Raw genomic sequence first — 24,335 nt, 5'->3', positions numbered from 1 at the left:
CTCTAGAAATGACCACAAGTGACTTTTTAAAGATGAAACTTGTGCATTTTAACCTTTACAGGGGGACGCACCTACCCCTTTACATACATAGCGTCCAAAGACGCAGCTTTTGTGAACATTGGGTGCGTCCCCGCAGGTAAGGTTGAGAGAACCTGCGTCCCCAGAGATAAATACATTTAGAAAGACTTTCTCTCTTTTTTGGAGTTTGACATGGAGAGCAGAGGCATAAGACTTGCCTAAGAGGGTAGCATGACTGTTGATAGAGTCATCCTAACTGTAAATAGTCATGGTGACATTTTTTAGTGTAACAGATTGCCCCCTAAAGTGCGAAGCCTGAAATAGATTAGGGTTTTGTATTATCTAGGAAGGGTGAAGCGCTTTATCATTTCAAGGATTATCTCGTGGAGAGCCTGGTCAGAACCTGCAATTTTCAACACAAAATACATGTATAAGATTATATCATCACTGAGGTAGGCATTCCCATACTCAGATTAAAACTTTAACTAATAGACTAACTACTCTGATACAGGAATGATCTTGCAGTACATCACAATCATAGACTTTTGTAGACACAGTATGGGCGCAGCCATCTGTTTATGATTAGTCTACTTAGATGATAAATACAAAACTCCTCGCAGCCTGGATGGTGGAAACTAGATCCAGGGTCTTCATTTCTACTTCTCGAATTGGTACGATTCTAGCCATGCGAATAAATGAGTTGATGTCGAACATGGTAGAAACCACTTGATTACCAGTCGATGATGTAAACTGTTAACAAGCGTGAGAGAGACCACCAGTAATGTCAATGGTTCTCAAAGTACCCAGTACAATCCATGAGATGTGAATGAATGAGTTGATGTCGAACATTTCACGGAATCCTTTGATCGAAAGTCAATGATGTAAACTGACGTCAAAGGCGAGAAACCTGCCATTGATGCATGCAGACTTCAAGGTACTGACGATTTCTAAGTCATCTCTCTAGATAATGTGCTGATGTCGATAGAAAGTGACTCGTTGCAGGCAAGCCTGCAACACGAAATCATTGTTCAAGTTGAAGAAATGTTGTTGTAAGGACTGACTCAGGGATGGTCAAACGGATGACAAGTATTTTGCAGATGAAAGTTTTGCTTGCAGACCTCTTGAACACATAACGACACGACAGATGGTTTGGTGCTGAATAACTCAAAGTTAATCCCCGGAACCCGGCTGAAGACTTTCAAAGTGGTTTGATCAACTGTGAGGTAAAGGATTTCCCAACCCAGGTGAATGAAAAGTGTCGTGTTCAAGAGTGGTAATAAAGTTTCTTCTGAGACAAAAGGTAACAAATAGGCTCATTCTTCTCTCTTTTCCCCCACCATTTCTGGCAAGTACCTCTTTATTTTTTGACAAGCTTGAGGAGGATAACATATGCTTGATTATAAGCTCATCCTTCGGATGAGTCCAACCTAGTTTTGATTCGAACCCTAGGAAGGAGTGGTTCGTTCCTGTTTGTAATTGAACAGGTCCTTTACTGTGAAATGTTTAACGAGCCCAGTATAGGAGAAACTCGGCATTTTTCAATTTTAGAGAGTCTGAAAAACTTAAGAAGACTCCAAGTTGAACTTTTTCGTAGATTTGTGTCCCTCAAGCCCGAAAAAGTATAAAATAATACCTGGGGGAACCGCTTGATCTTGCGACCAAGGAGTACTTTCATAATTAGTGCCACTGACCTGAAAAGTAAAAAGCGATCAAGGACACGTCGTTTTATTTCCGTATCGAGTTTGAAACGACAAAAACCCGGCAATCTTTTCCTGATTTTACGGTCAGAAAAGAGCTATAAGGGGACCGTCTTTTAATTCCGTTTTAACGAGTGTAAAAGAAATGCTCGGCAATCTTTTCATTTTTTAGGAGTCAGAAAAGGGCTTAAAAGATGACTCTGATATTTTGGTTTGTGAAAAATGACAATTTTCTCTCTAAGTCCCTTTGTCCTGCACAAAAACAACACATTACTCATACCTGTTTAAGATAGGCAAAAATACATCGAAAAACATCCTTCCATGGTGAAAAATGAAGAAATTCATCCAAAAAACCTATAAAAAGACTTTTTACCATGTCATTTTTACCATTTTACTGTTGAGGTTGAAAAAAGGGCTTTTGGCAAGAAACTTCCCGTGGTCGCTGCGGAAAATCCGACCGTCAGAATCGAACGCCGTCTCTTCCAGGTATTTTACAACATCCTACTCTTCAATTCCATCCGATTAAAATTGTATTTTAGGTTTTAGTTTTGTTTTTTGGGGGGGTTTAGGTTTCAAAATGCGCTCTGCGGTGGACGCAGGTGCCCTTCGGGTGACCTGCGTCCCCCGACTTTTTCCTATATAGGAAAATGGTCGGGGGACGCAGCCCACCTTCAGGCCAGCTGCGTCTGGACACCCTGTGTTATAAACGCGGGGTGCGTCCTCCGTGGAACGCGGAATTTGAAACCCCAATCCTCACAAACAACCATTCAAATTTCCCCAAATTAATTCTAATCATTGTTTCTTGGTGTGTAGGGCACTCACCATGTTGGATTGGAGAGAAAGAGAGCACGAGGACGTTGATTTAGCTGCAATTGAACATCAACCTTCCATTGATGCCCTAAAAGCATGCGGGCTATATAAATACTGGGCCATACCTGGCATGAGGGCTCAGGTGAGATTCTTAGAATGGCTGGTTGAGAGATGGAACGTTCAAGAGCAATGCTTTTACATAGGAGGGCACCAGCTCGAGATAGAGCCCTCTGATGTATACTTTCTCACTGGCTTGCCAAATAGAGGCGAGCAACTCAATCTAGCCGGGACTAGGCCAGGTGGCCAATCCCTTGTTAGTCTCCGGGAAGATTGGTGCACACCCAATGCACACCATTCGAAAGGCGTGGAAATCAAACACATCTCTCTGCGTGAACTCAAAGTTATAGCTTTCACGGTTACCAGAATTTGCGGCGCAGCCGCTTTACACATTGCTTCCGGGTCCCAAATGCGGATGGCAATTGACTGTTACCAAGGCACCATTTTCAACTGGTGTGATGCTGTGTCGGCTAATGTGAAGAGCCAACTGACTAAGGCAAAGAACGGACGACTGAAAACTTTTGGATATGGGCCTTTAGTCGTGAGCTTTGCCTTAGAGAGAGTTCCGATGCTGATCCCTCAGCAACTCACTGTTGATATCTTGGGTCCTCGGGAGCCAAAGCTGGTACGATGGGTTGCGGTGATGGCCCGGCATCCTGACGAGGGCGCGGCAGTTGTTCGATTTTCTGATAGTTACTTTCACTGGTTGGAGGACCAGGTTTTCTCGATCCAGGACTTTCCGTATGCCGGAGTAGATTTTCGACATGATCCGGACATGGTTCTTCCACAGGGAGAACAATGGGATGACAGAGGTACTTTATTTTTCACAAGTTTTCAAATTATGTATTTTTTTTTTGCTTTTATATATATCGTCTCAAGACTGACAGTAAAAATTTTCAAAATGCAGATGTTGGTCCACAGCGCCCAGCCAACCTCCGGCCTTTTGAGAGGAGACATCCAGTTGCACCGGTACCGGCCCCACAGGACGCGGCGGCTGCAGAGGTACTAGCTGAGTTGGAGCATGATCTAGAGCGTCTGACGGTGGATATGCCTGAGACTACTATGGATGATATTCCTATCAGGCTTCAGCGCTATGTAGTCGCAGTCCCTGGACCGTTTAGGAGATTTTTGCGTAAGGTAGCCCGTGCAGTGGTGTCGTATAGGGAGCACCACCAGTGATTGGCTAGTCACTTTGTAGACACATGTGACATTTTTGACTTTTTGTACTCTATCATTTTTGCCGATCATAAGGTGTTTTTCAACCTATGATCGAAGACGATGTATATTTTTTGACACACTCCTATCTATATATATATCACTATTACCAGCTTATCTTGTTTAACATATGTGATGAAATGTTTTTAAATTTACTTGCATGATTATCGTAAATGTCTGTCCAACATTCGAGAAGCAATTGCATCTGCTAATGTATTTAAAGACCTTGGAATATGTTGATATTCAATGTAATCAAATTCACGTTCCAAGAGACGCACTCTCAAAAACAACCTTAATAACACAGGATTTCTAATGGCATAAACTCTATTAAGCTGTAATACAACAAGTTCAGAATCTAACCTCACTATCAAACGTCGAATTCCAAATGAAATAGATTCGGATAATAATTCAACCACTGCACTGTATTCTGCAATGTTGTTCGTTGTTTGACCGAGGCTTACCCCATGCATAGAAACTAACTCGTCAGAGGGTGAATAGATAACCCAAGCTGCGGAAGAGATATTCCGTGTACTACGACAAGCACCATCAGCAAATCCAATGTATGTTTGGAGAGGCGTCGACATCTGCAATATCAAGAGTAAAACCAAGATAAGCCAGAATAACGACGAAAAACACACTCGCTAAGCTAAGCACACTGACTAACTAACAAGCATACTAGCTAGAAAGAAAACCTAACCTAACTAAAAATTCTCCATACCCACCATTTAAGCATAATACCTCTTTAGGTAAAGTCCATTTCTGGGTTTACCCAAAGAGTCCCCATCAAAATCAACCAGCTCATAAGCCCCTTTTGCTAGCTTTCGCTTTACAATGTAGGGTCCATGCCACATAGGAACGAATTTTCCAGCACCTAGCTTATCGTTAGCTTGATCATATAATAGCACTAGGTCTCCCTCCGAAAAACTTCGAGGGGTCACATTTCTATCATACTGAGCTTTCATTCGCTTCGCGTGAGTCTCGATTGCCAATGTAGTGTCACGTCGAGTCTCATCTAATTTAGCTAAGTATAATAAACGTTTCTCCTCTTCGGAAGTAGCTGGGAGTAATTCGACAGCCATTTGAAGTGATGGGATTTCGCATTCAATGGGTAACACAGCTTCCAAGCCATAAACTAGCTGGAAAGGAGTGAACCCTGTTGAATTTTTCACTGAGGTTCGGTATGCCCATAGCGCTGAAAATAACATGTTGTGCCAATTCGACCGATGAACACCAATGGTTCGTCGGATCATGATAACCAGAACTTTGTTGATAGACTCAACCAAACCGTTGGCTTGCGGATAATAAGGAGTAGAGCTATCGTGGCGCAAACCAAGCTGGCTTGTAAGCTCAGTCATCATGATGTTTCGAAAATGGCTCCCATGGTCAGTAATGATTGCTTGTGGGACACCAAACCTAGTTATAATATGATTGAATACGAAAACTGCAGCTGTTTTGCCGCTTGCGTCGAATGTAGGCATCGCCTCGGCCCATTTAGTGAAATAATCAACCGCAAGGATGATATACGCATGCCCCCCGGCCGAGTGAGGGTTACAAGTAATAAAGTCGATACCCCATTTGGCGAATGGACCAATGGAAATTATAGGGTGGAGAGGAGCAGGTGGTGCACGCATCTTGCGATCAAACACTTGACAGTTGTGGCACTTCCGGACTGCAATGATACAATCTTTAAACATAGACGGCCAGAAATAGCCAGCGCGCAACACCTTCTGAGCTGTGGCATACCCAGACATATGACCGCCACATGCTCCAGAGTGACAATCATTCAAAACCTTCTCAGCCTCTTCGTGAGTTAAACAACGTCGAAAAACTAAGTCTGCCCCCCGGCGATAAAGTGTATCTCCAATAATTTTATATTGCTGGGATTGAAACCGAATTTTTCGACGGTCCGCTTTGGAAGCTTCAGGCCGAAAGGTTTGGGTTTGGAGATAGATGATTATATCTCCGTACCACGGATCTACAGTACTGATAAGAAACAAAGATTCGTCCGCAATGGACTCCTCTGCCACAGTTTCTGTGTCAGCACACGGGAAATCACACATCAATTCCGCAAAAACTAAGGATTTCTTAGACTTGGACTTCTCGAACTCCAAGTCGAACTCTTGCAGGATAACGATCCATTTAGAGTACTTGCCCCCTAGCAGTTGTTTTGTCAAAATATAAATCATAGGGTTGCAATCCGAAATAACTGTAGTTTTACGGAGAAGAATGTAGTGACGAAACGCTGGACAGCTTGAACGGCTGCCAGGGCCAATTTCTCCACATGCGAATATTTTAACTCAGTGGGATTTAAGGTCCTACTAAGATAATATATCACATGTTCCGCTCCGAATTCATCTTCTTGAACTAACACCATTCCAATGGTGGAATGCGAAGCTGCGAGGTATAAGAAGTAGTCCTGGTTGTAGTTGGGAGGATGCAACAACGGTGCATGGGTCAACGCGTGTTTAAGTGCATCAAAAGATTGTTGGGCAATCTCGTCCCAAGAGAATTGAGCGTTCTGTTTCAACAACCGTGTAAAACCTTTAGTGACCTCGGCGTAGTTTGGGATGAATCGGCGTAAAAAGTTCGCTTTCCCTTGCAAACTTTGGAGTTGGCGCAAACTCGAAGGAGGAGGCAATTTGATGATAGCTTCGACCTTCGAGGGATCGACGCGAATGCCGGCTTTTGAAACAACAAATCCCAGCAATCGACCTGTTTCTATACAGAAAACACACTTGTGGGGATTCAACCGAATTCGATAATGCCTACACCTCATAAAGATTGCTCGTAGGTGGACAAGGTGATCAGCTCGATGTGAAGAATGAGCAGGAAAATCATCGAGGTACGGTTGCACAAAGTGCTTGATGTCATGAAATGCGTAAGACATCGCCCGTTGAAAAGTGGCCTCGGCATTCTTAAGCCCAAAAGGTAATTTACAATAAGCAAATGTCCCCCATGGACAAATGAATGCCGTTTTTGGTTGGTCGGCAGGTAGAATATTGATTTGATTATAGCCCGAAAAACCATCCATAAAGGAAAACATTTCACTTCCGGCACAATCATCAATAATTTGATCGATATAAGGCGTAGGATAGTTGTCTTTTGGACAAGCTCGATTTATATCCCTATAGTCGATACAGATTCTTATTGTCCCTTGTTTCTTGTTGACTGGAACAATATTCGATACCCAATCCGTTAACGGGATCGGATATATGAAACCTGCTTTCAACAGCTTTTCGACTTCTGCTTTAATCGCAGCCGCTTTTCGAGGGTGAATCTGACGCAACCGTTGCCGGACGGGTTTAGCATCCGGGTAGGTCTTTATTTCATGAACAACAATGGCAGGATCGATTCCTGGCATTTCCTCGTAAGACCAGGAAAACACATCGCGGAATTCTTGGAATAGGGCCTTGTAAGTTTGGATTTCATCTTCTGTACATGCGGCACCTATATGAATGTTTTCCTCAATTCCGGGCTTCACTGAAATATCAATGGGAATAGTACGAGAAATATTCCCTAAATTCAACTCTGAATCAGAATGTTTCGTTGGATCCTGAGCGTCTTTGACATATTCAGCGGTAAAGATAGATGAAAAATCATTTTCAAAAGCATCATCCTTAGGTAAAAACGAAGATCTGTGATGGAGATCTTCCCATGGTAGATCGTCTACACTTAGGATTTCACGAAGTTGCTCGTCAGATGACACGACTTCGGGAAACGCTATCCGTTCTAAGGTTGAGGTGAAAAGTGATTCTTCACTGACCACATTCATTTGGTCGATTTCGGTTGAACGCGAGTCGGTAAAAGACATGACAGCTTCATAAGCAATTTCATATGGACTCAAAGGCATAGCATCACCGAATGAGTCTATCTCAGATTCAGATGGGACAATCCAAGGATCATCATAAATAATGTTTTCTGATGTAATCATATGAATTGTTGCAAATGAAGGTTCTACGCTGAGTGGAGGGAGAGGAAAAGTTCCCAGTAAACCAGAATCCTTAACTAAACCTACACCAACGTCCCTATAAGGGATTGTCGTCTTACCGACATGCTGGATACTCTCTGAAGAGGCTGGGTCGGATGAAAAGTATGTCAGCTGATCAATAGTCACGATCTTACCGTTATGTGGAAACTTAATTACTCTGAAGACCGATGAAACGACCGCCGTCATAGCATATGACCAACTTCGACCCAAAAGAAGGTTGTAGTCTAGAGGGGCATCAACCACTTCCACATCCAGACTAACGGTTTTACCTTCTACCCCTATAGGCAATTCCTGTAGAATACCAAACGGACGGAACCCACGGCCATCAAAGGCCTTAAGGATGGTGGGGGATTGATTCAACGAAGGAGAACCAAGAGATCTCCAACATTGAATCGACATAATACACGTAGAGGCTCCCTCATCAATCACAGTCCGATGAATAGGCCTGTTTTTTACTATCACTGGAATTTGGAAAGCCATTTGATGGGGGAGACGTGGTGTACTATTTTCTAGATCGAATATTATCAGGTTCGGGTCCTGAACATCAACAGCTCCGATAGCCGACAAAAGTAATTTTCGTTGTGCTGGGCATGATTGCAGCACTTCTAACGCCGACATTGCTGAGGGTGAAACAGCTAAGTCCTCAACAATGTTGTAATTCTGGGCTGCTCTCGCATGTGGATTGAAAGCAGACCTTCGAAGTACACCCTTGGCGGGCGGTTTAATTATTAAGTCCGGGTTAGGTTTTTCGATCTGTAGTGGATCGGAACCAGGAGCTGAAATTGATGGGTTAGAGTGAGAAGATTTTGCTTCCTTACCATCAACAGGAGCCTTACTACCATAATATTGCGATCGAGTCGCAATCCGCACATGAGACATCATCAAAATGGGTTCTTCACTGGCATTCGAGGAAGAACCTATCATCTTATTCTCCTGCTCCGGAAATGGATTTTTTAACACAGCAGGAGTGGGAGAACCTTTGATTATTTTCACAACCTCGGCCCGATGAGGGAAATCTCTCATATAATGATCCTCTTCACAAATAAGACAAGGATATCGAGGTTTGCGCTTTTCGTCATTGGTTTCCGACTTTTCCGTTTTCTCCTTCGGAGCCTTGTCTGCTTTAGCCTTCTTCTTTCCTTTCTTCTTTCCACCGTTTTTTGATTTGGCCGTAGATGTCTCTACAGCGTGAATATCGGCGGTAAGTTCAGGAGAAGACTCTCCTGTCGGGGAATCAGGCAAAGTGATAATAGGAGTAGTTGAAGCCTTGGAAGACTTCTTCTTGCTCTTTGTATTCACGATACCAATCATACCATCAGCGGCATGAGATCCCGAAGGAGCAGCAACGATTTGATTCGACTTTGGAAGATCCAGAATCTTCTCGTGTAACGTACCCGACTGAGTATAAACTAAGTCAAGGTATTGCACCTGAGCAATGACTTGCTCCTCAGTAACTACTCCGGCCTTAGCTACATCTTCAGTAATCTTCGGTAATAATGATTTAACAAACCATTCAGCTAAGATTTGGTCCGGGATAAAAACTTTCATTGGCCTTCTTCGACGTCTCCACTCATGAATGTGATCAGAAATATACGTGGACGTCGATTGTTTTAGTGAAGTTAATAACTCTGTGCCGTTATCGTATATGACCGGCAACTGAAAGTGAGTTAAGAACGAGGTAGCTAACTGGCTAAAATTGTAAAAAGAGGCCTGTGGTAACTCAATGTACCACTTGGCCGCGAGACCAATGAGTGTACGCTGGAAAAGACGTAAGCGGATCGAATCATCCGAGATAGAATTTGAAGCACACCAAAGGTGGTAAGTCATCACGTGATTGGACGGATCCTCTCCAGACTTACCTTCGAACTTGGGTATATCGCTGGGCAACTTATTTGGCATTGGCGGCCAGAACTGAAGATATTGAATTGGATCATTCGTTAGGCGCGTCAAGTCTGGTAAATCCAAAGTTGCGATAAACGGTAACTGCTGGTTAGGATCTCTAAAACTCTGGGTCACAATACCGGCCCCAGGAGGAGGATATCCAGGATAACTAGGAACAGGAGTCGCATTTGGGATATTATATCCTCCTGGAAAACCAGGATTAACCGGACCGTACTGGGGTTGTTGAGGTTGTTGATAAGTGTACCCAGGATACGGTTGATACTGGTAAACCGGCTGTTGGACAGCTTGCCCATGTTGGTACTGTCCCTGGTACGGAGGTTGAACAAATTGAGGTTGAGTAGTGACAACCGTACTTATACCAGGCTGACCTACAGGCATCTGGACCGTGGTTTGAATCGTAGATCCAGACAATGGTAAAGATGTCTGAGGAGTGGTCACAGGGACAGTAGAAACTGGAGCCGTCGATACTCCAGAAGTAAGTATTGTAGATGTGGCGGTAGTTGCAGCAGCCGTTTGAGATGGAGTACTAGGTGCGATTGGCGGCTGAGTAACTACCGAAGTTACAGAAGTTTGAACATTTGACTGGACAGGTTGCGGTTGCTGGGGTGGACCAGAAACTACGAGTTGTCCAGCTTGAGGTACCGACTGTATACTTGGCTGCAACACCTGTTGACCCTGTGATGGATCCCACACTAACATTCCAGGGTATTGACCCGTAATAGGTTGAGGATACTGAGATCCATAACCGGATTGAGGATAGGATTGATAATTGTAAGGTGCAGTTCCTATACTTGGAACATATGATTGACCTTGAGGTGGTTGATAACCTTGACCTGAGTATTGACCTTGAGGTTGATAACCTTGAGGTAAATACAGATACTGGGGTTGACCTTGACTTTGAGGTTGGTACCCTTGAGGTTGATACCCTTGGGGTTGCCATCCTTGAGGTTGCCATCCTTGAGGTTGATATTGATACTGAGGCTGACCCTGGGGTACATATGGAGGCTGGGGTTGACCTTGAGGTATGTATTGCACCATAGGCGCGTACTGACCTTGAGGTTGCCCCCCAGACACAAATGATGTACCTTGAGGTTGCCCCCCAGGCGTTAACTGAGGCTGCCCCCCAGGCGGTACTTGGCCACCTTGAGGTTGGGAAACGGGAACTGAACCTAACATCATGTAAATGTCTCCTACACCCAATGGTATATTACCACTGTTTCCAACTAATAACCCATGATCAACGGGTTGAGGAGATGCCCCCGCAAAAGTACCAGAAAGAGATTGATACCCGGTGGGAACAGAAGGACCGTCGTGTAAGAAAGATTCAGGACTTTGAGTAAACACGAACGACTGACCAGACATATTTACAGGAGTATGAATACCTCCAGGTGGAAAAGGAGTACGAGGTGTAGAAAAACCTAGCCCAAAGTTGTCTAAATAATTGGTTAACGAAAGGTACCAAGTAGTACTTCTAGGAGGACTGTAAAAGATAGATTCACGCTCCCTTAGATCAATAGTAAGTTGATCTTCAAGGTTAGAGACGCCTATTTCTTCCTCTGGAGCAAGTTCTTCAATAGCAATCAAACCAGTAGGAAGATTTTCGGTGATAATTCTTTCTATTCTCGGTGAATCAGGAACACTAGAAGTCGGAGTAACAGGTTCAGATATTTCTGGTTCTTCGCTTGTATCACTAGCAGACGAAAAACTACAAACAAGCTCAGAAACTGTAACAGCTTCGGGATTATAACCTGTCTCTACACTTTGGTAATCTGGATGGACTACCAAGGAAGATTCTCCTTCTTCAGGTGAACCTACTCTACTGCCACTAGGAGGAGTTACAAGGACCTTCAACCCTTCGTACTGACCCGGAACGTCTTCAGGAGATCCACCCCGCGATCTACGGAGTTTTCTTAACAAATCTGTTCCGGTAATAATTTCAGGTGACTTGCCCCGAAGTCTACGGGACTGTCTCGGTAATTCTGCCACAGCTAAAAACTTTTAACTACTACACACGAAAACAAAATAAAATTTCAAATCAAACCACCTAAAGCCTCTAAACAACCAAACAAATTTGAATCACACGCCTAAAGAATCTAGGACGTCAAACCAAGCACAAACAGTAGCCTTCCAGCCCGAAAGCGCTAGTTGGTGATGAAGCCCAACATCACTGGATTCAGTACAGAAGTGGCGGGTGGAACAGTTACCCCGGCAACCTGCTTAATGAATAGACTGGACCAAGTTCCTCCACTTTAACCATCTCGAGTGAAGTGAACCCCCCAGAAAATCCAAGTGAGTCTAGCCGACGTCTACTCCAGGTACAGTGGGACCTTCCCTCCACCGTCACCTCGGTAGAATCCTAAAGATAATGGTCACTAAGGTTACCAATCGCAACAAATGCACCTGGGGGAACAGTCTAAACTCCGACAGCACGCAAGGGCAGAGTAGCAAGCTCAATCCCCTTGCCGGCTCCTTGACAATAATCCAAGGTTTACCGACAAGTGACCCCTGGCTCCTCGACAATGGTTAATCCGAGGTTTACCGTTTGTAATACGTGCGTGTCTGGCTTCGTTCCCAACGAGGGGGGATTGATCCCCTCACTGGTTCGGACACGAGCTCGTGCTTCTCCTTTAAGAGGAGCTTTCCCAGAGTACAAATGAGACAATTGGATTTATTCTATCACAAGATAAGCTACTTGTTTGGTTTTGTTGTCTTGGAGAGTTAATTACTCACCTACTCCAAGACACTAGCCTGATCTAAATTGGTGTTTCAGAGCCCTAGTAAATAAAAATTACTACGTCGATTTTACTTTAAGCGTTAATTTTATGGTTTTTTCTTAAAGACAAAAGGTAGCGGAAGTGAAACCAATGGTGTGTAGACTCGACTCAAACCACTACAAAGATGCACCTAAGATGATTTACGCTACTTTTCCTTTTTTCAATGAAATTCTTAACTAAGAGAGTTGAGAGAATGCAAATTTTAGAGAAAACAACTTTCTTAATAAAGACAATCAAAGAAACAATTCTCTTTATCTTTTCAAGCATACAAACATGACCACTCCTTACGTGCACGAAAAAACTCTTTTTCTTTCAAAACTTTTCAAAGCTACTTGAAACAAAACTTTTCAAAGGAGATGTTTTTGTATTTTCTCTTTTTAATAAAGCATATAAATTTATTGTAACGAAAATCAATCTTAAAAGCTATAAAAACTATGAAAACTTGACTCACAAGCAAATCAAAAAGGAAATTACTCTAAGCAAACCTAACAAGGCAAAAGCTCACAAAGATGATTCTAGGTTGTTTTACTTGACCAAAATCAAATCAAGGACCAGCTAATGCAGAATCAAAAGACTAGTCAAAACAAAACTCAAATCTTTTTGTTCTTTTTGTAAAATGGAATTCAAGACTTAAACAACAAGCACTTCGAAATTTGCCCAAAGAGACAACTCAATAGTAAGTTGCTCACACAGGTAGACTTTACGACAGATCTGACTTCTTAGAATGCTGACAAAACCAGAGAGATCTAAGGCTTGACAACTTCTACCGCCAAAGTCACTACAAGACCTACTCAAAAATCAAACCCTAGGGCTTAAACTTCCATGAAATCCACTAAAACACTCAATGCTATCGAAACAAGTTCAGGTGAAGATCTCTGACAAAGGACTAATGAATCTGGGCAGTAAAAACTAAGAAAAAACTAAATCTAAGAGAAAAAATGCAAAAAATGGAATTTTCTCAAATTTTAGCAGGGGACGCAGGCGACCCGTTAGCACAGGTGCGGGCCCGCTCTGTGCACACAGCGACAGTGCGTCCAGGGACACACTGTGCAACACTCAGAGGGTGCGTCCTACTGAAAAACTCAAGAAAAACCAAAATGAATCTAATCCTAAGCTAACCCACCCACAGACAAAGTCACAGAGCCAAAACCAGAAAAATAAACCAATTTTCTCAGAGCAAAGTTCACACAAAGGAAAAGACTTTTCACATCAATGGAATCCCCAGCGGAGTCGCCAATTTGTCAGGCGGAAAGAGTCGATTGTGCGGACACAACCAACCTCCCTAGGAGCCTAAGACTCTCTAGTGACAAACAAGACAAACAAGAGCAATCCTTCTCTAAACATGCATTTACTATACGGGAAATCAAGTGTTTAGATCCTACCTGTAATCCAACGTTGTTGTAGCAGTCCAGCTCCGCTGATCCGGATGAGCTCCTCCTTCACTTTGAAACCTGCATACACTAACAATCAAACGATTAAATAGCACTTGATAATCTCATAGAATAAAACATATTTAACACATAGACCAAGGAGTACATGAAACAACTCATAAATAACAAGTTATTGAGAAGAATGGACTCATTTGCATTAATAGGTAACAAAAGGAACAAATACAACCTGAGCCTTGGTGTTGTGCAAGTCCCTCCCAGGGTCCATCAAGAGTTCTCCTTTACTTTGACAAAGCTCACCCACTTCCAAATAGAACAAGCAAAGATGGCAACCTCTCCTCACAAGCTTCTAAATGGGAGTCCTAATTCCTGCAGCATTTACCCTTAGAAATGTATAGCTTTTAACCTCTTCTCCTTCTGGCCCAATGCCTGTACTTATAGTGCTCAAGAGGAAGTTAATCAGGTCCACCATCAATGGGATAATCCCTTCTTTGGATGGGATAACTCCCTTATTGATGGGATAAGTTCCTCTTTGGTAGGAGTGCATGAACCATCTGGAGGCGCTCAATACACGTCGAACAACCTTCTAGAATGCTCTATAAATGACCACAAGTGACTTTTTAAAGATGAAACTTGTGCATTTTAACCTTTACAGGGGGACGCACCTGCCCCTTTACATACAGAGCGTCCAAAGACGCAGCTTTTGTGAACATTGGGTGCGTCCCCGCAGGTAAGGTTGAGAGAACCTGCGTCCCCAGAGATAAATACATTTAGAAAGACTTTCTCTCTTTTTTGGAGTTTGACATGGAGAGCAGAGGCATAAGACTTGCCTAAGAGGGTAGCATGACTGTTGATAGAGTCATCCTAACTGTAAATAGTCATGGTGACATTTTTTAGTGTAACACTCTTTGATATCAATATATATGCAACTATCGATTGATTTCCTACATGTTTTGTCATATTACATATTCATGGCTTAATGTTTCTTGACTTGTTAAGTAGGTTGAATTACAATTTGTCTATTATCACGGTTGTTGTTTTTTTTTGTTTACTTGTTTCAGGTGCTTGAAGAAGGAAGCAAGAGATAGCTGGAGTGAGCAAGCAAGGACATCATCAAACGGGATAAGCGTACTAAGAGGTAGGCCCTCTTAATTGGTTCTAACCTAAGGAAATATTCCATAGAATGTATTTGTTGTGGCTAGAACCATCATTGGGCTAGAGGAATTTGTTTGTGTCTGCACTTATAATTTTACTTCACCACAAATTGGCAACCATATTGGGGAACCAATCCTTTTGTTTGTCTTGGATTTCATGATTACGTGAGAACTTTTCTAGTTCCACTTTTTCCCTTTGGTTCTATTTCTTTTCTCCCGCTTACTGGTCTGAGTTTGAAATTCATAGTAACAGATCTGGTCCCTGTTTAAAAAAAAAAAAAAAAAAATCTTGGCTTCCTCGATCAACACGCTTAATCTGCTAACAGTCACCCTGATCAGTGTTATTTGCTGAGAAACAGTCATGTCGACTAACCTCTGGCACTCGTTTTCAGTTAGGCAGTCGCGCCAATGCCTGTAAGTGAAGATTAGGGTTTGCCCCAAATCTTGGCCAGTGTGTTTTTCTCTCATGATTTCTACCCTGTAAGTTTTTTAGACCGTCTTCTCCTTGACTAGAGAGATTCATTTAGCTTGGTTTGTGTGCTTTCTTGGTTTAGCCCACCCTCTGATGTGTTAAGTCTGGCCTTGTGTGAAGTTCTTTTTTATTTTTTATTTTTTCTTTCAATCCCTCGATCAGCGCTATTTTTGGTCAAACAGTCACGCCGATCAGGCCTATCAGGGATAGTTTTAGCTTGAAAGTCATGTCGGTCATGCCGATCAGCGCTACTTTTGGTCCAAAAGTTGCTCTGGTCTCTGAGTTTAAAAAAAAAAAAAAGCAGAATTTCTCCCATTCCAGTGCCAGTGTATCTTGACCCTCAAACCCTCTTCTTCCTCCCAGAAGTGACTAGGATGCTTTGTTTGCTTCATTTTCAAATGAATGAGTGAAAGAGTCTCATTTGTTCTCTTATTTTGAGTGTCTCTTTTATCATTCCGATCATAGATTACATTGCTTGGTTTGTCTGTTGAAGCATTTATGTGTTTGGTTTGTTCAATTCAGGGAAGAAGGTGCTTGTAGTTTCATTTATCATGCTTTGGATTTGATTGGTGCTTGTTTGTTCAGAATTGTGAAAATTTTCACTAAAGTGCTTTATGTGAAAGATTCATTTTGCATTTTATGAAAAGAAGAACATCATTCTAGTTTACTTAAGCGAAAATATTGCATTAGTAGCGTCATTGAGAAGCTAGAATTGCATCACCGTAAGAATTGGAAATGAAATGAAACTTCTTATGTTGTTAAGAGAAGATTAAATGCATTCAGGACATATATTAGTGAAAGATTTCATTATTCGATTGTTGCATTAATTTTGTGTTCTTTATCCAATTAGTGTTAACTTTCATCGAAGAAAGATCTCTTTTCTCATATAGTTGCATGTAGGAGTTTTGTCAGATGACAGCGGTAAGGCCTTGTAATTGAAACCTAATTAAAGATCAACCGTTAAAATTTATTGAATTAACCTAGGGAAGCATTGAAACTTAACGCTTACATTTAAAGGTCTAGGCTAGAGACGTGTTCTGGCGTCTTAAAACCTAGCAGTTGTTGTTCACTTCGGCACTAGACAGCGCTAGTATGGATTTGTGCTCCCCGTACCATCGAGTATATAATGGGATACCCCTCTAGGCTGCAATTCTTTATCCATAGGAAGCCAAGTCGGCCGCCTTGCAAACGTGATACACCGAACATAGCATTCAGGGAGATTTCCTGCTCGTACTTCTCGGTTCACCGAGAGGTATTTTGCAGTTCACGATTGCCTGGTAATCCTTTTTACCTAGACCATCCAGAGAATTCATTTGATCTTTTTGACTCATTAAACTTAAAAGATCATCCGAGCACTTTTCCTTTCGAGCTCGTTTCAAATCAAAAGTGATAGAGTCACCTTTCGTCCTTTTCTAGACTCGTAAAATATGAAAAGGAAAAGTTTTGTTTCAATGTCTTAAAATTAACTGCCCACGAAAAATTCCTGGTTAAAGTTATCTTCCTTAGTGTTTCTTTAAAAGTCGATTCCAATGGAAACATTAAAAGGGTCTACCAGTCAAGGGTTCCCCTCGTATGGGAATCCTAGTCCTTTTCCTTCTTTTGGAAACGTTGGTGCTCCTTATATGGCAATGTTGTCCCTCCCTGGGTTAACCATTGGTTTACCTGTCTAGTTGTTTTCGACCTCGGTGGTCCCTAGCATCCCAACTCATGTCCAAATGTCTCCTTCATTCAAATCACATCATGATTATTCTAGGGTTGACCCCTCGCCTTCTTCCCCAATTTCTTCATCTTCCCCTTCTACTTCGCCTGGTGAAAGTTTGAAATCTATTAACCAGGAGGCTAAGAATAAGAAGACGAAGAAGAAGAAGTCAGATAAGCGAGAAGCCAACCGTGTAGCTATTTCTCTAAATTCGCCTCCTTTAGACAAACCTTCTAATCCTCCACGAAAGGTAAAATTCCCTTGCAGGCTATGTAAGGGTGACCATCTCCTTCGAGATTGTCCTGGTATTCCTAGAGTCTTAGAGGTATGGTCTCAAAACTTGGATCGACCATCCCCGTCGACCTTTGGAGATCATGTCGATGTTGCATCCTTGGTTAGCGATGGTAAGAAGAAAGGGAAGATTAGATTCCCCTGTAAGTTATGTGAAGGAGAGCATCTTCTTCACCTTTTTCCTCTTATGGATAAAGCTTCCAAAGTTTTGGAAAACCTTGTAGCTCCTCAACCCCAACTTCTTGTTGGTTATTAGAGGCTTTCTTCTAACCCTCACCTAGTTGGTAAAGAGATTGACTTGGATTCATCTCTTTCCCATCTTGCTCTTCCTGAGCATGACTCTCTTGTGTCTGTTCCCGTCCAACCATTGGTCAAAAAGAATGTCGACTTGGCTCTTGCTTCAATTGTTCACTCTGTTCCCAAAGAGAGTAGTGATCATACTGCTCATGTTCTTCTTGTCTCATCATATTCTCATGAATCGAAGAGTGACACTCCCATCCCAGTTGTTTTGGAGAGTCCTTCTCCTATTCATGTACAGCATGGGGGAAATCATATGATTCCCCCACCAAGTAGTTTCGTCATTTCTTTCGATTGGAGTCACTTGACTGCTTTCCGCCTCTCATCTTATCTGCCTTTCCAGATCACATTACAAGCCTATAATATGGCAGTACCTGGCACTATATTAGATGAAGGGGCATTTGTTAGCATCATGTCTTCTACTACTTAGCAAGCTTTGGGTTCCCCACAACTTGTGCCTATCACCCAGAATTTGTTGGCTTTCAACAGAGAAACCAGTCAACCCTTGGGGATCCTTCTGAAGTTCCCTATTACTTTGGGAGGAAAGATTGTCTATATAGACGTGATGGTAGTCCAAGGACCCTTAGATTTCAATCTTCTCCTTGGACGCGACTATGTTTATGTCATGGGAGCTCTTGTTTCTTCGCTTTTCTGTGTGGTTTGTTTTCCAAATGAAGGGAGGATAGTAACCATTGATCAATTGTCATTAATTGGCCACCAGGCACCTCCTTTGCAACCATCATCCCCTATCAGATCTTGTTTGCAAGCAGTACCTTCACCGCCATAGGTCAATTATGTGGCTACCCGTTCCATCTCCACATATGTTGATGATCACGCAGATGGTATAGTACATTATGTGCTAGGGGCACTGGAACCCAATCTGTCTTTGGTACCAAATGACATGTATTCCTCCCAGAGTGTGGTTCTTCTGTCTATTGAAGACCTCTTGGGAGCCATGTCCTCTTATGGGTCATGAACATGGCCATGAGGATAGTTCCTGGTCTTGTGTCAACCTCATTAAAAACTGAAACAAGGAGTCATCGGGATGGTTCCTTGTCTTGTGTTAACCTCGTTAAAAAATGACACAAGGGGTGAGCATAGTTCCTTGTCTTTTGTCAAGTTAGTTAAAAAATGAAACAAGGGTCATGAGGATAGTTCCTAGTCTTGTGTCAACCTCGTTAAAAAATGAAACAAGGGGTGAGGATAGTTCCTCGTCTTATGTTAACCTCGTTAAAAAATTAAACAAGGGATGAGCATAGTTCCTTGTCTTGTGTCAAGCTCGTTAAAAAATGAATCAGGGTGTCCGAGGATATTTCTTTTCTGTATCAACCTCATTAAAAAAATGAAACTGATTTTGAGGGTAGTTCTTTTACTATGTCAATTTCATTAAAAAATGAAACAAATCCCTAGTCCAGATCGAGTCTTTAATTAAGGTCTTATAAGATCCCAGTTGAGTCTTTCATGGATTTTGAAAGTGAACCTTCATTCCATCCACCTAGCTAAATGAAATGAAGCTTGGGGAGCATGTACCTCATTTGAGTCATTATGTCAGGCGCATGCGAATTTATCTTAAGCATAGTTTTTCGTTTCAAGCTTGTGTAAACATGAAATCGAATCCAGGTAGAGTTCTCCATGGTTCAAGCTTGTGAAAAAATGAACCCATGCCCGATTTACATCTTGTGATTGTCATTTTTATTAGTTAATTTCTGCTAGATTAGCCTTAGTTGTTTCATTCCATGGCCACCACCTCTTTGGCCGATCATATGCTTTCACTTGGTTGTTTTTCCTTTCCTGCGGGACCGCAGTGATGAGTGGTTTTATTAGCCAGCATCTTGACCATTACATGTTTTGAGCAGTTCCACCATTGCCGAAACCAGTTACTACCCTTTATACCACTCGTTCCTCCAGGACAAGTCACCTTTAAGCTCTTTTCTGACTCGTAAAAGATGAAAAGATCACCGAGTATTTTTCCTTTTTGACTCGCATAAGAAAATAAAATGGGGGTCCGCTTTCAGCTCTTTTCTGACCCTTTAAAAGCGTTAAGATGGCCTAGTCCTTGTCATTTCGAACTCATTAACATATGCAAAACATTGTTCACCCAGGATGAGTTTACCCCTTTTTCGGGCTAGGATGAACTATTTACGAAAAAGGTACTCCTTGACTAAAATGGTCAAGCGGTTCTCTCAAGTATCATTTTCTACCTTTTCGGGCTCGAGAGACACAAATGTACGAAAAGGGACCATGTGGAGTTTTCTTTTACGTGTATTTTTCAAACTCCCTAAACATGAAAAAGATACTGAGTTACACCTTTGTCGGACTTTGTAAAAGATTAAACGACATCGGATTCATCACCATGATGAACATGCGCTTCTCCTTCCTAGGGCTCGTTAAACTTACTAGGATTCATTCAAGCTTGCGATTAGAAAATAATTGGTGTACCTGCCAGAAATGGTGGTGGAAAATTTGGAAATCTATCAATTGTGTCAGCAGCTCACTCTTGACCGGGTTGGAATATCCTCCTCTGTATCGTTGACTTTCCTGGGTTGGGTCGTTCATTTTTTCCTTCCATTTTTATCTCTGCCATGTCATTATGATCACCGATCCTATGGATTCAAAAGCTACCAAACTTCCAGTTGTGTCACCGATATGTTCAAAAGTTGTCCTTCTGTAGTTACACTTACCTCTGATTCTCTGTATCATCCAAAATCATTTTGCATCCTTTCATCTCTTGTCGATGATGTGGGAAACATTATGGCCCTCCTTCTACACAGGCCTGTCAACTTAAACTCATTATCCAGGAAGTTGACCGAGGGACTCCCTTCTAGTACCTTAGATATTGCATGCCCTAATGGCAAGTTCTCCGCACTCAACAACAAGTTCACATCATTGGCTTTCGATCGAGTGATTTCACAGGTGTTTGACTTCAATTCCTCTATTCACATTCCATGAATTGTGCTAATAGTACCTTGAGGACCATTGTCATTATTAGTGGTTTCTCTCGCGCTTGTTAACAGTTTACATCATTAACTAGTAATCAAGAAACTTTCTAACATGCTCGACGTCAACACATCTACTCACATGTTAGAATTTGTACTTTGATCGGGTTGTGTTGGAGCGCAAGACCCTGGGCTCAAATCACAAAAGTCCAAGATGCGAAGTGATGTGGCATGATTATGTTGATATGCATGTATCTTTCAGATGGATGGATATGACCATACCATGAGTTATCATATGTGATCCTTCTCATTATTGGATGGCTACGACCATACCTTGGTTTCATTATGTTCCTCTTTGAAGGATGGATGCACCCATACCTGGATCCAGTTACATGATCATTCTCTAGATGGTTGCATCCATGCCACGATTCATGTATCATTTGACATAGTTTTCAGTTATGTATATGTATATGTACTTGCTTGCAGGTTTTCTGATGGCAGACTACGGTTCCCTGCACCGATTGATAAAGAATTTCATCCCTCACTCTAGTTCTGCCTTCACGCTTTAGGGGGCATCTGTTACACATCATTTTTTCACTGTCCCTACACTCCCCGTTCCTTGATCCTAGAGGACCTCTACAGTGAACCCCACATGCTTTCCCTTCATGAAGAAACTCCCATTGTGTCCCTCTTTAGGAGCAGATCAATTCCCTTTTGCACCATTTCCCCTGAAATTTCTATTTTTCCCAGTTTACAAGACCGTCGCTAATGACCTTTATCTCCCCCGTGCCGATGTGCAGATATTAGCACTATCCATAACGTTGACTAGAGTGACTGAGCTATGTTCTAGTCATGCCAGTCTTGATATGGAAAGTTTTTTAAATTAGGAGTTGAAGCTTCCAGCTCTAGAAGCTTCATAATGGAAGTATGGTAAATGGTTTGGCCGGATGGGGTTGAGGATGTCAGTTTGGGCTCCTTTCCCCTATAATGATGGAACTACCTCAAGGGATAAGACCTTCTCCCATGAGAAGAGGATCCATCTCCCATCCATTCATCCTATATAAACCTTCCTTTTTCCCAAGCACAAGCTAGTGTTAGGGTTAGAGTGTTAATGTTGTTGTGCTAGTGCTATTTTGGTTTGGAGTAAACAACAAGCTATTCATAATTGTATTTATCTAGTTGTGTGAGGGAAAGGTGTCACTTGGTTTGGAGTGAAGCCTAAAGGGAAGAGCCTTAAAACTATTTTTGGTTAAGGCCATCATGGAATTCTTGTAGAAGTGTGTGGAAACTTGGTCTTGTCAGAGGAGAACCACAACGTCAAGACAATGGTTGTAATCTCTCTTTGATATCAATATATATGCAACTATCGATTGATTTCCTACATGTTTTTTCATCTTACATATTCATGGCTTAATGTTTCTTGACTTGTTAAGTAGGTTGAATTACAATTTGTCTATTATCACGGTTGTTGTTTTTTGTTGTTTACTTGTTTCAAGTGCTTGAAGAAGGAAGCAAGAGATAGTTGGAGCGAGCAAGCAAGGACATCATCAAATGGGATAAGCGTACTAAGAGGTAGGCCCTCTTAATTAGTTCTAACCTAAGGAAATCTTCCATAGAATGTATCTATTGTGGCTAGACCCATCATCAGGCTAGAGGAATTTGTTTGTGTCCGCACTGATAATGTTACTTCACCACACCAACAACTTCTTTAAATTTAGGGAGGCTTGGATCCAAATCTCGAGATCAACTGATCTTCAACTATCACTAGCTTGGCTACCAGTGATCCTCATGACTTAGTTGCTTGCAACTCCGAGCTGATGAAATTTGATTGAGGAATCTTTGAGTGGGTGAGGAGTTAAGGAGGGAGATCCTATCTCCTAGAATCCTTGTCTCATTCGTGTTCCTGCACTAATTAACCAAAATTTTTATCTAGAACCTACAATCAATGCACGTTAGACCACTAGACATGGCATCTCATCTTTACTCTTCTCATTAAGAAAAATATAATTAAAACATGTAAATAATTATGAGAAAAGTTGATTTTAGTAAGTTTGAGGTGCATTAAGGTCCATATAATTTACCCATTGATGAGCCTCATCATCACCCCCTACTAAAAATGTTTCTCATGCTCTGAGCAACTCAAACTGTGTCCACATATTTCATTGCTTTGGTGGCCTCCCTGACATTCTAGGCTTATGTTGTAGTCTCCTCCTCTTGTTGATAAAACCCTGCATTCTTCTCTATCTCCTCCCATTGCTTTCTTTCTTATTCTTCCTTTCTCCCCTTTAACATACCTAAAAGCAATGGTGGATTGAATTTGAATCCAATCTAGTTGACTTTGAGTCTCTGTAATGCTTGCTTATACATTGGGGTTCTTTCTAGTGCATCCCTCATTCTGTCAGGAGAATGATATTCTTTTATCTTTAGGCTGTAGGGTAAGGTGTTCCATCACCTTTGGTAGGCTTGTTGGCTCTCATCCCCTAGTAATCTCAACATGTCATCAAAATGAGTGACTATTTGTTCTTGTACAACAAGGTATCTTGGTGCAAGCTTGGGATCATTGGCAATGAGGTTGTGGGTGCTGATGACAGCCATTGAGTTAGGTTGTTCTGCTCTGATGAAAAGGGGTTCTTCTTCTTCTCTTGCCAATACCCATTTTATTTTTGTAGCTATGGTTTCCTCATGACTCATCCAAAATTCCAAGGCCATTAGTTGTAAGTCCCCTAGCTTTGGATTGGGGTCCCACACATTTAAATCTATTAGATCCAAATTGTGTAGGTAGAATTTGTTAGAAAAATATATATTACAGAGCAATGGAACACATAAAATATTGCAAAAATATAAACACAGAAAACACATAAAACAAGAGAGACACAGATATACTTGGTTCACCCAATTTGGGCTACGTCCACGGAGAAACAACTAGTCCTTCCTTTTATGTTATCTAGCAAAATGAAGAGATACAACCTACAGCAGATCCATTGTAATTCCCTCAAATCCGTTGTAATTCCCTCTTTGCTCTCACACAATCTCCTCTCTCTTTCTCGCTCAGAATACAATTCTACATAGATGCAATAAAATTCCCTCATATATAGTGAGGGGTTGCCTTCTAGGACAAAAAACCCTAAATTAAACATAACTTCTACCATCATATTTCTGCCTAATGAACGGCCCAGATTGACTACGAAATTACAACATTTTACAAGGAAATTTTACATATATTTTTAGCTTCAGGGATATTGCCCCCGATACCCTGCGAGTGTTGGGTGTGGAGCCTGATTATCTTCTGTATTCAAAGCCCGAAAAATATTCACTGCAGGGGGAGTCCAGGGGGGGCGACTGCGACCTTTGGGGAGACCCCCCTAGCGGGGGGTTTCGGGGCCAGCGCCCCCGAAGCTAAGAATAGATGTAAAATTTCCTTGTAAAAGTATAGTAATTTCTAGTCAATCTAAGTCGTTCATTAGGCAGATATCTGACAATAGAAGTTATGTTTAATTTAGGGTTTTTTTTCCCTAGAAGGCAACCCCTCACTATATATGAGGGAATTGTATTGCATCTATGTAGATCTGTATTCTGAGTGAGAAAGAGAGAGGAGATTGAGAGCAAAGACGGTGTTACAACGGATCTGTTGTAGGTT

This window comes from Pinus tabuliformis, chromosome 6 (genome assembly GCF_031772625.1).
Source record: "Pinus tabuliformis cultivar Carrire ecotype Pingquan chromosome 6, CPIR1, whole genome shotgun sequence".
NCBI lineage: Eukaryota > Viridiplantae > Streptophyta > Pinopsida > Pinales > Pinaceae > Pinus > Pinus tabuliformis.
This window is presented reverse-complemented; position numbering follows the sequence as displayed.